The sequence below is a fragment of the Artemia sp. Qi Xiang Cuo genome, chromosome 13, assembly GCF_049724085.1.
Source record: "Artemia sp. Qi Xiang Cuo chromosome 13, ASM4972408v1, whole genome shotgun sequence".
Lineage (NCBI taxonomy): Eukaryota > Metazoa > Arthropoda > Branchiopoda > Anostraca > Artemiidae > Artemia > Artemia sp. Qi Xiang Cuo.
In genome coordinates this window covers 18,174,327-18,190,770 of record NC_142806.1, presented here as the reverse complement: position 1 = coordinate 18,190,770, position 16,444 = coordinate 18,174,327, and the positions used below count along the sequence as shown (strand labels likewise).

Sequence of the window (16,444 nt, the reverse complement as noted above, 5' to 3'; positions counted from 1 at the left end):
ACAAGAGATTTTGATGATTATTATTTGTATCAATATTTCAGATAAAAAAAAAAAATTTATCGTAGTTTTACTGATTTGATGCTAGATTTTTCCATTATCATAGGAACTGTCTCTTGGCCTCATGCTATGTTGATATTATTCAGAATTTGACTTGGTTGATCACAACACCCTTATTCATTTATGACTGAATAAATTTGAAATGCACCCACTCTTATTAAATTTTATACATGTTTTTTTTTTCAAATAGATCCCAAGCTGTAAAATACAAATATTCTCTGTTAACCCCTCCCTAATTAGCGTGGAATTCCTATCTCACCCAAAATGCTAATGAAACATGTTAAACGTCTTGGTGTCCCAAACTATTATTAATCTTAAGTAGGACATGCATATTTCAAGAACTCTAGACTTTCCACACAAATGGTAGTCAAAACTAAAATTTATTAAAGTGGATTGAACTGGTAGATTAACTTTGAAATGGCCAAATATAGATAAACACTTTAGCTGTGAACAACAAAGAAATTTTTGTTGGACCATTAAAGCTGAGAGCAAGTGAGCCATTCCAGATAGCGTTTATAAAGAGATCTATATTACACTATTATATCATACATTATATTATAGAGACCTAGGTCACAAATTATGCTCCATATGATTTGTATACACTTATACATTAACAGAATTTAATGAGAAACAAAGAAAAGAGTAAAAAGAATAGGCATGTTGAATCCACTAGGATCTGCCCACAAGTATCCCCCAAATATTTTGACACATGTTGAATTGGGTTCTGACTTACGTCAAAAACAGGTTACTTTTTTGTTCTGTCAAATTTGTAGCAGAAAACACTCCAATTTAAGAAAATCAGAGTTTTGTACCCTTTTCTGATAAAACTTCAAACTTTTAATCAAAAACTTAGATTTGTAGATATTTTCCCTACACACTGAAACCCATTTCAAACCAAAAGTCTTTAAATTAAGCATTCTGGAGTAAAAAAAGTGTCTTTTTTTTTACAAAAAATGTCAAATCATCAGGACCTATACCCTAGGGTGCTTAAATAGCATTAATTTGGTAGCTGCAACAGTGTGTCTTTGTTTGAGTGTGCTATAAAAGCAGGAACACGAATGTTCTAATTTTAAAATAAGTTACATTTTTTATTTAATAAAATCATGCATGCCAATCTGGAAACAACAAATAAAGCCGAATGGCAACCCTTAGATTTTTTTAACCTGTCCTCACCTCTCTACATAAAAAAAAAAAAAAACAATTTTTGGTATTTTTATTGAAAAAAAGCTTTTTTTGAAAAGCTTTTTCCATGGAGAAAGGAGTTGTAAGTTATGGAATTTGTCTATTGTTTGTATATAGTATTTTTTATTGGGAAGTAATCAGACATTTTTAAGGGAGAGTAAATTTTATGGGTGGGGGGGGATTTTCCAAGAAAAGAATTTTGCACGGCAAGAGAAGTTTCTGGAGAAGAACTTTAAAAGGGAAACTATACACGGGGACAGGGGAATTTACCAGAATTCTTATACAAAATTCTTTTTATTTGAGTTACTTTCTCTTCTTCAATTCAATTTTACATGTGGAGAAATTCTGGGAAAACTTTCAAAGGAGTTGAAATTGTCTGGCAGATCTTTCTGCTGGGGGATTTCCTGAAGGAGATATTCTCCATGTCAGAAATTTCATGTGGGAGAAAATTTTCATTGAGACATTGGAAGGTGAGAATTTTGAGAAAAATTTCCATAGAGGAAGGATTTCCAGCATGATTTGAAAAACAATTAGAAATTGTTTTAAAAAAAGAAAGAAAAACAAGTCTTTTTCAAACAAGAGTATGCTTAAAAATAATTTTCCAGGCAGAATTGTCTGCAAGAAGTTTTTTGGGGGGAATTTTCAGCAGGGATGGAATTGTCTGGGGATGGGATGTCTTAGGTGGAAGGAACTTCCCAAAGGAGAAATTTTCTTGGGGGGATTTTCCATGGAGTGAAAAGGCGAGTTTTCTAGCATTGTTTTAGAAACAATCAGACATTAAATGATAAACTAGTTTTTTCAACTAAAAGTAAGGAGCAATATTAAAACTTAAAACAAACATAAATTATCCATATATGAGGGCAAATCTCTCTCCTCAATACCTTACTCTTTATGCTAATTTTAGCTTTTTGTCTGAATTATTTAAGAACAACTCCTGAAACACAAGAGCTATCTAATTAGACTAAGGAGAGTGTTAAAATACAAAAAGAAGCTTTGGCATGAAGAGCAAGGTATTGAGGAAGGGCTATCCACCTCTTATATGGAATAATTTCTGTTTGTTTAAGTTTTAGTGTTACTCTTTACTTTCAGATGAAAATTTTTTTTTTTTAATTTAATCATTGAACGACTGAACCAATTCTCAGGAGAGGCCAGTAGCTTTTTTTTTTATTTTCCCTGAGTCTGAGTAATTCCAAATCACAGTTTTTTTTTAATATTTGTTAAAGCAATAGAAGATTGTTTTTATATTCTATTCCAAATTTGGAAAAAAATTGAGCAAAATACTCTTTACTTGCAAATTTTGTCATTGAATTTTGCTAAAAACTTAAGTTAATCTGAGCAAAGAAACTGATCAGAAATACTGAAATCAATTATCAAATATCAAAAGTAAAAATATCAATATATTTTAAAATCAAATCATTGCCCAACACTAGTTTACTGACATCAGAGAGCTGTTATGCTTATGACATATAAGCTTACTTCACAAGACCCCCACCCTTCCCCCCAATTCATTTGTCAATTTCCCAAAATAATGGCACTGACAGGAGTGGATATTCAAAGAAGCTGTTCAAGCCATCTGTCAAAACTCAACACTGACAACAGTTTTTCTCCTGCTGTGCAGTAAACAACTGGAATAGTTTCTTGGATACAACAATCTCAGCACCCAAAAATGAAGCTATCAAGAAGTTATTGGATGTCCAATGGAATGGTGTTCCCTAGAAGTACCTGTGGGATTCATTTCATGTTTGATCATTCACATCATCAAGCAAGGGTGGATCCAGGATTTTTTTAATGGGGGGGGGGGTGCATAATAGGTTGCTCTGATAAACTTGCAAAACAAAACACCAGCAATTTAAAAGAAAACTCTAATATTATACATTGTAGGTAGGCAGTGGAAATAGTTGTAAATCTAATCTAAAATCAGGTAAAGGTTAAAGTTCTACTAAATCCATTGAAATTAAAATGATCTAAAAATATTAGTACACAAAATAGTAAGTAAAAAAAGAACACCCTGCCATAAAAATATTAAAAAGCTGTTCACCCTCTACAAAAAAAATATTATATTTAATAGCCCCAAATTCACCACTTTGTTAGGGAGGAACGCACGCCCCCTGTACCCCCACCTGGATCTGCCAGTGTCATCAAGTATGGAGCAATTAACAGATCAAGATGTATCTTATTTTGCTCCAAAGTGCGAGAATTAAGGTTATTAAGGTAAATATAATTTAATGCTTTGAATTGTTATTCATCAAAAGAAAAAAAAAGAGAATTTCTTTAACAGAATAGGCCTACAAGGTAATTAAAATTCAATTTTAATTCAAATTTCCTAAGAATTTCTTAAAAATGACAAATAAACCAAGACTTTTAAGGGAAAACTATTAGGAGCCCTGTCTATCAAGGACAAACTTTGGAGTGTTGCTTCTTCTGCATATTTCCCATCAATGCAGTAGCTCTTTCTTCACAAACTGAAACACAAATACAACAGTTCAAAGAATTCAGCTGGCTATGATTGACTCAACTATCTTATTGATCTTCTTCCTCCATAAACCTTTCCCTTGATTGTAAAATTTAGCTGCAAAAGGTAGACTATTAGCAGAAACAAAGTAATTGAAAAATAACCCTATTTGAGCATTTTGATAAATTCTGATAGCAAAGTCCTGTATAAGCTTGGTAAATTGAACTTTTAGGAGTGAATCTAGGTCATTAAATATACCCAGAGAAAGTGTTATTAGACAACCTTACACACCTGTTGATTATTTTTAGGGCTCATAAGATTACATAATAGGTCTATTACCTTTCTAAGTCTTTACAAAAAGTAAATGTTCAACCTTGATTTTGGGTCTTAAGTCTCTTTCTCTTTGCATTTAGTTTGATAAAAAAAAACTCTTATAATCATAACAGGATTTTAAGCTATATCAATGCCTTTTTACAGATTTAAGGAATTGTTTTACAAATCTTTAAAAACTTTATAAATAAGAATTGAGCAAAGATAGTAGACCCAAAATACAAAAAAAAGAAGATTGTTTTGGGTAAAATTCTAGACAAAATGCTTTTTGGTATTTTGGAAAGTGGTTAGATTAGAAAAACGAAACTTTCAATAATGAATCTACACCCAAAAACATACTCTGAAAAGGTATTACTGAGTAACTATGTTAACCTTCTTCTGATTTTTAAGCCTTAGAAAATTTTCTACTTGATCTATGGAATTATACCAATGGGAATTTTGACAAAACAACATTATACCTTAGTTTTCAGTTTCAGTTTTTTTCTGGTTTTTGTTCTGAAAATGCAATTCTTTTTATTTGAGTAAAATTTTAAGCCAATGTTGTTTTTTTTCTTAATTTAAGAAATTTACTTTCAGATCTTTGAAACCTCATAAATTGGGATTGAGCAAAGTTATGAAGCTAAAAATACCTTTCTTGTCTTCATTTAACCAGAATATCTGTTATGCAAGGTTTCATTTTTGTAATGGAAATATTTTTTAAGGTCACCAATGATCAGTGACCTCTAGAGAGAGAAGGAGTAGAGGTAGGTACTTCAAAATACTTTCCCAGGACATAATTCAGTCTGTAGATTCACCCCCTTCCAAGATAGCATAAAGTAGCTTGTCTAGAATTTTACTACAGTTTAGTTCTGAGGAAGCTGAAGGGATTTGATGTCTAGACTACCTATCCCACAACCCCCAAAATATTTGTGACAAAAATGAGGCTACATTAGGATTCAAGAAGAAAATCTGACCAATTTATTTCTTAACTAGCATAGCCTATATCAATAGTCTGTGGATAAAACCATTCATCTAATCTTTCATAGGCCTGGGTCTTATTCTCACTTAATCTATTGTTAAAATTTATATGAACCAAGTATAGGAGCTAACATAATAGACCTATATTTGACTAATAAGCAAAAAAAATATATGACAACCTATTCTAAATGAAAGTCAGCATTTCCATGCTTAGGCTAGTAACCTACCATTAGAATCAAAAATTTTACCCTGATTCCAAGTATAGGCTATTGTGTAAAAATAATCCTTCCTACCTGGAAAGGGTAGGCTAATTTTATTTCTTATTTATCTCAATAATCTGTGAATTGAAAATTTTATTAATTTCCTAGGCTAGTCCTAGGCCTAATCTTTTTTTTAAAAATTGATATAAACCAAACATAAAAATTATTGTATATTCAAATAATATACAATTAATAAGCAAAGAACAATAGCCCATCTATTCTAAATAAAAGACAGTATTTCTACTAATACCCTTTTTAAGCAAAGTAGCTTCCTTTTATATGTTATACTTAAATTCAGGATAGAATTTGATCCTAAGGGTAATTTTATTTCTTATTTAACTCAATAATCTGTGAACTGAAAAATATATTTAATTTTACATATGGTAAAAGACCTCTTTTTTGGAGAGACCACTTTTCTTTGGTGTTCCATAAAAATAGAGATGGGTTTTTGGACCATACCTATTTTACTAGAAAATACAAGAGCCATGTCTTCTTGGTGAAATTTTCACCAATAATTTGCCAGCATAAATTAAAAATGTAGTCTCTGGGTAAATATTTTACTGTTCATATTATTGACTTACAAATAAAGCAAACATAGTACTTGATGCCTTTTTTTATGCTCTTTCTAAATATAATAATCACTTTTGATGCAAACTAATTTTATCCCCACCAATTTCTGATGCTGATGAGAGGTAAGTTTAAACTTTACCCCTTCCCCTCTAATGTGCAAATATATGTATGCTGAATTGGTATACATAGGGGTGGGGTACAATTCATTTGCAGCAAGTGATTATTATTAGTAAAACATTGGTAAATATCTACCAAATCATATTATTGAGTTAGGACTAAAGTGAATACACCATTTGATGCCTTTTTTATGTTGATTATGAATATAATAAGCATTTTTATTGGAAATGAATTTCAGCCCCCCCCCCCTATATATGCCAATTCAGGGTTAGGTTAGGTATATATAGGGGGGGGGGCTGAAATTAATTTCTGATAGAAATGCTTATTATATTTGTAATCAGCATAAAAAAAGGCATCAAATGGTGTATTCACTTTATTTTGTTTCCAATGTAAATGGAAGGTAAGTTTAAACTTTACTCCCACCCCCCACCCCCACCCAATAATGTAGAAATATATACCCTGAATTGGCATATATAGGGGGCTGAAATTCATTTCTGATAGAAATGGTTATTATATTTGTAATCAGCATAAAAAAAGGCATCAAGTGGTATATTCACTTTATGCATAAGTCAATAATATGATTTGGTAGATATTTACCAAAACATTTACTGGTCTCTGTTTTGACAAGCAATTGAAAAGAAAAAAATATATTTAATACTAGTGATTTATAGAATAAATATCAAGGAATAAAAGTTACATTTTTTGAACAAGAAGAAAATCAGCTTTCTATCAATATGTAAATAAAACTGAAACACTGAAAGGATATAGGCTATAAGTCAATAAACTAATAATTTTGGTAAATTTTTGGCAGTTCATATTATTGACTTACAAATAAGGTGAATATAGCCTACAACTCAATGCCTTTTTTATGCTCTTTATGAATAGGCCTATAATAATCATTTTTGTTGGAAATGAATTTTACCCCCCTAGGCCTAAATTCAGGGTATATAGCCTATTTGCACATTGGGGGGGGGTAAAGTTTGGTAAAGTTCTATGAAATCATATTATTGAGTTAGGAATAAAGTGAATACACTGTTTGATGCTTTTTTTATGCTGATTATGAATATAATAAGCATTTCTATTGGAAATTAATTTCAGCCCCCCCCCTATATAGGCTATACCTAACCTAACCCTGAATTGGCCTATATAGGGGGGGGCTGAAATTCATTTCCAATAGAAATGATTATTATATTTGTAATCAGCATAAAAAAAAGGCATTGAATGGTGTATTCACTTTTGTCCTAACTCAATAATATAATTTCGTAGAACTTTACCTAAAGTTTAAGCTTACCTCTCATTTGCATCAGAAATAAATTTGGTCATTATCTACCAAATCATATTATTGAGTTAGGATTAAAGTGAATACACCATTTGACGCCTTTTTTTATGCTGATTACAAATATAATAAGCATTTCTATTGGAAATGAATTTCAGCTCCCCCCCCTCTATATATGCCAATTCAGGGTTAGGTTAGGTTAAGTTTAGCCTATATAGGCGGGGGGGGGGGCTGAAATTCATTTACAATAGAAATTCTTAGGCTATTATATTCATAATCAGCATAAAAAAGGCATTGAATGGTGTATTCACTTTATTCTTAACTCAATAGCCTAATATGATTTGGTAGATATTGACCATAAACTTTACCCCCACCCCTTTAATGTGCAAATATTCACCCTGAATTGGTACATATAGGCCTATGATTGTTATATTTGGAGAGAGCATAAAAAAAGCATCCAGTAGCCTACACTTGAAATTATGGTAAATTTTTTGCAGTTCATATTATTGACTTATGAATAAAGTAAACATACTAGGCCTAGGCTATGATCTTAAATAATTTTAATAAAAACCATAGGCCTATTGACACATAGCTTAGATTTTTAGATATTTTTTATATATACCATTCTTCTCAATCCCTTTTTGTAACAAGGTGTGAGGATTTTAGCTTTATATAATTTTCTCAATCCCATAGCCTAGGCTACTGGGTTTTTACCCTAGGCAAATCCTATGTAAAAATTGATAAAAATAAAAAGTATAAGTTAATATACATCAAATTAATATCCCATTAATAAGCAAAAAACAATAACCCACCTATTTTAAACAAAACAAGTGTCTTAATCTTCTTCTTTCTTCTTCTTAATCTCAGTTCTTAATCAAGAAGAAGTCTTAATCTCAAGTGTTTATTTATAGCATATTTCCTTTGTTTCTTCTAATTAAAGATTTTTGTCTGGATATGGATGTAAAACAATAAAGATAGATGTCGAATCTATCCATTTTAAACAAAATATAAGATCACAGACTAAATGTATGTAATAGAGAGGTCCAACTTAAATATATTTTGGTACCAATTGATTTGATGCTTGTGCTTATCTATTCTCAGTTTCTCAGGCTTCTAATATGCAGTAAAGTCTTCATATATAGCCCAATGTCGCCCAGATACCCTTTCTTAAAGCACTGGAAGACAGGGCATTTACACCAGCGACTACAAGATACATTAATTGAAAAGAAATTCATTTTAGCCTTGTGAGATAGGCCAAGGCCTAAATTTCTTGCTCAGGTGTGTTAACTGCTTTAAGCTTTCTAGTGTTGATACGGACAAAACGAATTAAGTTCTATTTTATTTTATCAAGTAAGCCCCTGTTAACATTATGGCTTATTCAGGAAAGTCAGCCAAATAAAAAGAGCTTTCTGCTCACCAAATTTGACTTAGCCTGAACAAATCTATTTCAAATAGGCCTTTTGAGCCTTAAAAAAAGGCTATTTGAGCCATAAGAACATCAATGGAAAATGAAGCTGCCGGCAAAAGTCAAAAATGAGCATTTACATCAAAACACAAGGTGTAACTTATGCAAAATTTTCAAAAGGAGATTCGGCAAAGAATGGGAAGCCAAACTTTCAAAAGCCCTTGATCATACCTATCTATGATCATCGTTACCAAGTTGGCTAAAGTTGTATCAATCCTAGCACTCTACATATCCTCTAAACTAGTCTGATTGCATTATGCAATCTCACTCCTAGTTCCAAAACGTGTTTGATCGCTTTGCTTAGAAAGGTACCAAGGAAAAATATGCCCTCAATTAGCATGGTAAGGAACATAATGCCCCCAAATGGAATATAGCACTCTACTAATGTGGCTTTTTAAAGTTCAATAAAAAAAATGGGGAGCTATTATCAATTTTAGTCGTCTTTGCCTTAAATTTAACTATAGTATCGACATTTTGACTGACGAATTCAGATGATTCGAACTGGATTCATAAATTCGAACTGGTTTCATAAACTCATATCTCAGGGGTAGAAAGAATGAAATAAGGTAACAGAGAATTCATTTACTCAGGCAGGAACGATGGGGTATATAGACTGGGATTAGGGCTCATTTCTACCAGGGACCCTGTCTTTTTGTCCTGTAACTGTAAGTAAAATTCATCTGAGTCACTAGTATCTCCGTCAGTCGGTTCTACAGCGGTATATATACCCTGATACTTTTTAGTCGTAAAATGACCGATTAGTATTCTATTTTTAAAACCTTCCTAGCCTAAACAAGACTTAGCAGTTTCCTTATTCACCATGAGCCCTTCTCCCTGTCTATGTACCCTATCCTTCCTGCCAGTGGAAACGAATTCTATTTATTTAATCGGAGGTTTACTATATAATCGGTTACCCTACAGTTGGTTTAAAAATACTTTGGATTCCATATCAACGGTTCTTAGGAAGGAGCAGTATTTTTTTAAGAATTGAGACAAGAAGTCAGACCTTAGCGTCCAAAATAATGAAGCTGAAATTTTCAGAGAATTTTCAGGGGGGGGGTTTAGAAAACTGAATTACAACATGCCATCCGTATGCAGGTTGTTAAAAGGGCATATCAGCAAAATCTTCGAAACAATGTTGGGTAGGAATTAAAGTTCAAGCTAAGCTTGTATACCTCCATGGCAGTAATGGTAGTTACAGGCAATGAGGCTCGATCTTCCGTCCCTGGGCAGCAGAGTAAATCCGTCAGCGCCCCTCAAAGTGGTAGAAGGGTTGAAACACCACTGAGCTCCACACCGAGCGATTTGGTGGCCAACGCACTCCGGATGACCCGCAAGACCGGGGACCTTGCGGTCAACTCTATTCCCAAGAAATATCGATGGATCTGAGACCTAGAAGAAAAGTTGTAACGGCTACGGCGTCCCCGGCAAGCGACGTGGCCCCCGTATTGGCGTGGATGTCGAAAAGTAAACAAGCCAACCATACTATGGCGTTCCCGGCAGGAAAAGCGACTTCTAATATGGCGGCGAAGTCGAAAAATTCTTTTCATGCCATAAATGTAGGAAAACCTACTACAGTCATTAAACAGGCAAAATCTAGAATAAATTTGGGATGCTGGAATATAAGATCCGTCAAACAAGAAACCACGCAAGTTTTTCTTGTCCATGAATTGGAGAAGTACAACATAGACATACTTTGCATATCCGAGACCAGAATTTTCGGTTCTGGCTCCATAGTTATTACAGCTCCTGAAACGCTGCATCAATTCCTTTTTTCTACTCCGGAGTAGAGGATAATTCGGGACTCCACGGAGTTGGTTTCATCATGAAGCAAAGAACCAGAAATGCTCTCCTAGAATGGGAACCAGTCTCCTGTACACTTGCCAGAATCAGACTAAAAGGAAACCCTGTAAATGTGTCGATAATTTCTACCTATACCCCCACCCGTGACGCTGCTGATATGACCAAGGATGATTTCTACGGCGAGCTGCAGCAGCTGTCTTCTTCTGATGCCGCACATGACTACTTGATTGTTGCTGGAGACTTCAACGCAAGAGTTGGTCCATCTGACCAAACCACAAGACAAGTCCTGGGAAAATTTGGACAAGATCACAGATGAGAGAATGGGCAAAGGTTAGTAAACTACGCCTTGATGAACGACCTTGTTGTCACCAATACCATACTTCAGCACAAACCTAGCCACCTTTTAACTTGGCATTCAAATGACAAACGAAACTCAGAGAAGAGAGAAAGTAACAAAATGAAAAATAAAATCAAAAAGGGTGAAAATTTGCAATTTGCATTCAAATGACGGTGTCACTAAGGCTCAAATAGACTTCATTCTCGTACGCCAGCGAAGAAGAAGCTCCGTACAGGACTCTCGCTCTTACAACGGTGCGGACACAGGCTCGCAGTCTGGGTCTGACCCCAGGCTTGCTGCTGCAAAAATTTTGCTACGTCTTGCAACTCGGAGAAAAAACAAGCCCAAGGCCAGATTCAACATTGGTAAGCTCCAAGATAAAGAAGTTCGGCAGGCCCTCAATTTGGAACTGACTAACCAATTTGACGCCCTCAGTTCTGATGAAAACCCAACCCCCGATAAGAGATGGGAGCCTTTAAAACAGTGATGACAGAGACTGCCGATGAAATCCTAGGCCGAGAAAAAAACAAACGACAGCACTGGATTACCACTAGGACCCTGTCAATAGTCGGTGAGCGAAGACAAAAGGTGAGCGGCCCTAGAGAAGAAACAAAAGAGCTGCGAAGACAGGTAAAACGCTCTGTTCGTCTGGACCGCCGCCAAATGTGGAAAGATGCTGCCGTGTCGTTAGAGAAAGCAGCACGCTCACATGATACCCGCAGGCTTTACCAGATCCTGAAAGAATCCGTTGGTAAGAAAGCTTCTGTCTCAGATATAGTCAAAGACAGATCAGGAAAAATCATCCGTTGTCAGAAGGAGCGCTTATCAAGATGGAAGGATCACTTTCAGATCTTCCTAAACCCATCCCCATCATCTGCTCCTGATGCTTTCCCACCTGCCGTTTCTAAAGAACCCTACGATGTCGAGCTGGATACACCGACCAGAGCCAAAATACTAAAAGCGATCAAGACCCTGAAGAAACACAAAGCCCCAGGTGAAGACTGCCTTTCCCCGGAAGTGTACAAACAATGCCCTGAGGTCACTGCTGAACAGCTCCATGGCATTCTCGAAGAAGAATGGAGGACCAATTCTTTCCCAAAAAATTGGAAGACATCAGTCATTCTCCCTTTCTATAAGAAAGGAGATAAAACCGAATGCAAAAATTACCGCGGATTAAGTCTTATAGACATTGCGGTCAAAATATTCGGGATCATACTCTTGAACCGCTTCAAAGGGGCAAGGGAGGAAAGAACCCGAGGAAATCAAACCGGCTTTCGGCCAGGTAGAGGCTGTACTGATACTATCTTCGTTTTTCGCCTCATTATCCAGCAGTTTGAAAGGTACAATCTACCCCTGATCTTGATGTTCCTGGACTTCATTGCCGCCTTCGACTCTGTCACTCGCCAGAAACTTTGGAAGATCCTAGAGAATGACGGAATGCCGCTGAAGTTTGTTGAACTGATGAAGGCACACTATGACGCGTCAGTGAGCCGAGTTCAAGTCTATGGCGAAGAAACTGAAGAATTCCTGGTTGAGTTCGGAGTAAAACAAGGGTGCGTCCTCTCTCCGACTTTGTTCAATTATTCCGTCGATTGGGTGCTTGAAAATGCACTTTCGTCCTATCCAGGAGTTCAGATCAGACATAATCTTTCACTGACTGACCTCGATTATGCGGATGATGTTGGCCTCCTATCAGACCCCGTAGAAGCTCAAAACATGCTTGATAACGTGGTGGCCTGGGCAGACCTGATCGACTTGAAAGCCAGCACAGAGAAAACGAAATTCATGACTATTAACCACGACACAGGACCATTCACACTAACTGTCAATCAAGTTCAGCTGGAAAAAGTCAACCGTTTCACATACCTAGGCTCCCAGATATGTATTGACGGATCTTTCGATACTGATATCCAACAGAGAATACAGAAAGCGCAGACAGTCTTTGCCTCCCTTCGGAAACCCTTATGGAATCGCCGCGAAGTCAGTGTCCAAATGAAAGTTTGAATCTACATGGCACTAGTCCGCACCGTTCTCTTTTACGGATGTGAAAAATTGTCGGTAAAACTACAGCATGAGAATACACTGAAGGTGTTTGAGCATACCTGTCTGCGAAGAATTCTCAGAATACAGCTGCGTGACCGTATCTCCAACGCGGATCTACGTCGAATGTGCAATATTCAGAGAGATGTTGCGCTCACTATTAAAGAACACCGTTTGAAATGGTTGGGCCATGTATTACGGAAGCCGCCAGAATACCTGCCTCGCCAAATACTTCTAGTCGAGCCTAATAGCTCCTGGAAGAGACGCCAAGGAGGACAGAGGAAGAACTGGTGGAACCTGGCCAAGTCAGACCTTGAACCTATCGGGGGATTCAGAAAGTTCGAACACAGATGGTCATCACAGTGGCACGCTTTTGCAGAGCAGCTGGCAGAAGATCGCTCAAGATGGTTCAAGAAGGTCTCAGTAGAGAGGGGGGTTCTACTCCCACGTCCACACCAAAGAAGGGCATAGACTCTCACGCCCACACCAAATATGGGCATAGAGTCATTAGGGAGAACACGTGGTTAATGGGGTCAATGACCTAAATTTCCAAACAACAACAACATCGACCTTGACATTCGCTGAGAGCGTACACTTACAACAACAACAACAACATCGACCTTGGAACACCTGTGCTGTCGACCACAATTCACCTATCGTGAATCAATAATTTCCCTTAGAAAACAACAAATTAATTTCGCCTTTCTTGACAGATCAATCAACCAATGACATCATCTGTCAGACTTTAAAAATTTTCACCTAGAAACGATTCTCCAGGAATAGATCCAAGTCATTAATGTCTTTGTCTCGGAAACAACTCTTTTGGTCGAACTCCAAAGGATATTAATAGCCCATGGCCATGGAAACAATTCTCCAAGAAACATCTTAGCGATGAATTGTTTTAGCGCGGGAATCAGGTTTCTTATTAATTTGAAATGCATTAGCGCAGAGATGCCAAAAACAAAAGGAACACGCTGAATTACGTTTAGGGATTATTTGGGCGAAACTGTTTTAGACAGGTTATGGAACTATTTCGGCGAAACAGTTAGAGACATTTAAAAGATGATTTTGAAGAGATTTTAGAAGAGAATTTAATGGTGAAACTCTGTGGTCGTTATAATACACAAGTTTCATTTGAACAGTGTTGTGAGGTCCTCTAACCCAACCCCGAAGGGTTCCAATCCTCCTACCCAACCCCGAAAGAAGCCCCCGGTCCTCAAAGGCCCCCGGATCCCCAAACGCCCTCCCTTGGCCCCAAAGGTCCTCCCCTGGTCCCCATACATGCACACACAAACTTACACACACGCACAAAAACTTACACACACACACAAAAACTTACAAAAACAAACGAACAAATACACACACACACGAAAAAATAAACAAACGCGCACCAACTTACACACACACACACAAAAACTTACACACACACACACACACAAAAACTTAAAACTGAACAAGACCAAATAAAATATCACAAAAACTAAAATGCAAAAAAAAACTTACACACACACACACGAAAACTTACACACACACACACACGAACACATACACACACACGCCAAAACTTACACACACACAAACAATTACACACACACAAAAACTTACACATGAATACAAAAAAACTCACACACACACACACAAAATCTTACACACACACATACACACACACACAAAACTTACACACACACACAGACACGAAAACATAAACACACACATCAAAAATTACACACACAAAAACTTACACAAACACACACAAAAAAACACACAAACAAAAAAAAAATAACACACACACAAAAACTTAGACAAACTAACAATTACACACACACAAAAACATACACACACACACAAAAACACTCACATCCACAAACACACAAGCTCAAAGACACACACACAAGACTCACACACACACACACAAAAACTCACACCCACACGCACAAACACTCACATGCACACAAAACACTCACATGCACACAAAACACTCACACACACACAAAGACACTTACACACACGCACAAAAACATTACACACACACACAAACACTTACACACACACACACATAGAAAACATACACACACACGCCACAAACTTACACACACACACACAAAACTTACACACACACACACAAAAACTTACACACACACACACACACACACACACATGCACACAAAAACTTACATCACACGCCAAAACTTACATGCACACAAAAACTTACACACACACACACACACACGGGATGCACCGCCAAAAAAAAGTAAACTAAAAAGTAAAAATTTCGAAATGTTATCCCCCAAACGCCCTCCTCAGACCCCCAAAGGCCCTCCCCTGGTCCTCAAAGGTCCCCCGGGCTCCCAAATTTCCAACCGGCCCCCAAGGGTCCCCCCCCCCCCCCAAGGCCCTCCCTGTGCCCCAAAGCCTCCCGTGCCCAAAGGCCCTCCCCCGGCACCCAAAGGTCCATTTTCAACTAGCTAAGGGTAAGTGTTTTAAATATGAGCCATTCTGTTGCGAAAACACACAAAAGTTAGAAAAAATACAAAATGTTCACAAACTTACACACACACACAAAAAACTTACATCCACAAACAAAAGCTTAGACACACAAAAACTTACACACACACACACACACAAACTTACACACACACACACACACACAAAAACTTACACACACACAAAAACTTACATGCACACAAAAACTTACACACACACAAAAACTTACACACACACACAAAAACTTACACACACACACAAAAACTTACACACACACACACATGAACACATACACACACACGCCAAAACATACACACACACGCAAAAACAAAAGCCCACACACACAAAAACTAACAAAACAACACCCACCAACACCAAAGAAAATCAACAATAACAAATACCTGCAAACACAAACATAAATGCACACAAAAACTTACACACACACATACACCAGGGATGCGCTGCAAAAATAAGTAAACTAAAAAGTAAAAATTTCGAAATATTATCCCCCAGACGCCCTCCTCAGACCCCCAAAGGCCCTCCCCTGGTCCTCAAAGGTCCCCCGGGCTCCCAAAGGTCCAACCGGCCCCCAAGGGTCCCCCGCACCCCCAAAGGCCCTCCGGGTGCCCCAAAGACCCTCCCCCCGCCCCCAAAGGTAAATTTAAAAAGTTCTAAGGTTAAATTTTTAATTTAGGAAGAATTCTATTTTATAAACACAAAAAAGTAAGAAAAATGTCATTAGAAAAGGTTTGACCAATTCTATACAGATAAAAATTTCGAGTAACTACACAACTTATAAACTATAAAGGTTAAAAGTTGTAAATATTTGACATGATATATCATAAAACAAGCCAGGTTAGAAAAAATGCAAAATGTTCCTTTATTACCTCTGCAAAACGGCTAAAAATGAAGAATTCATACACATTTTCAACTAGCTAAGGGTAAGTGTTTTAAATATGAGCCATTCTGTTGCGAAAACACACAAAAGTTAGAAAAAATACAAAATATTCCTTTATTACCTCTGCAAAACGGCTAAAAATGAAGAATTCATACACATTTTCAACTAGCTAAGGGTAAGTGTTTTAAATATGAGCCATTCTGTTGCGAAAACACA

The 16,444-nt window shown here is 36.6% G+C and overlaps 1 protein-coding gene across 1 annotated transcript in view; it reads right to left on the bottom strand.

Moving 5' to 3' along the window:
* tkv (serine/threonine receptor kinase thickveins) overlaps window positions 1-8,088 on the bottom strand; it is a 79,039-nt gene extending 70,951 nt beyond the window's left edge. The window contains exon 1 of the mRNA XM_089099357.1: window positions 8,014-8,088. The gene's annotated coding sequence lies outside the window, so the exon portion shown is untranslated. The remainder of the gene's footprint in view (window positions 1-8,013) is intronic.
* Window positions 8,089-16,444: the final 8,356 nt, after the last annotated feature.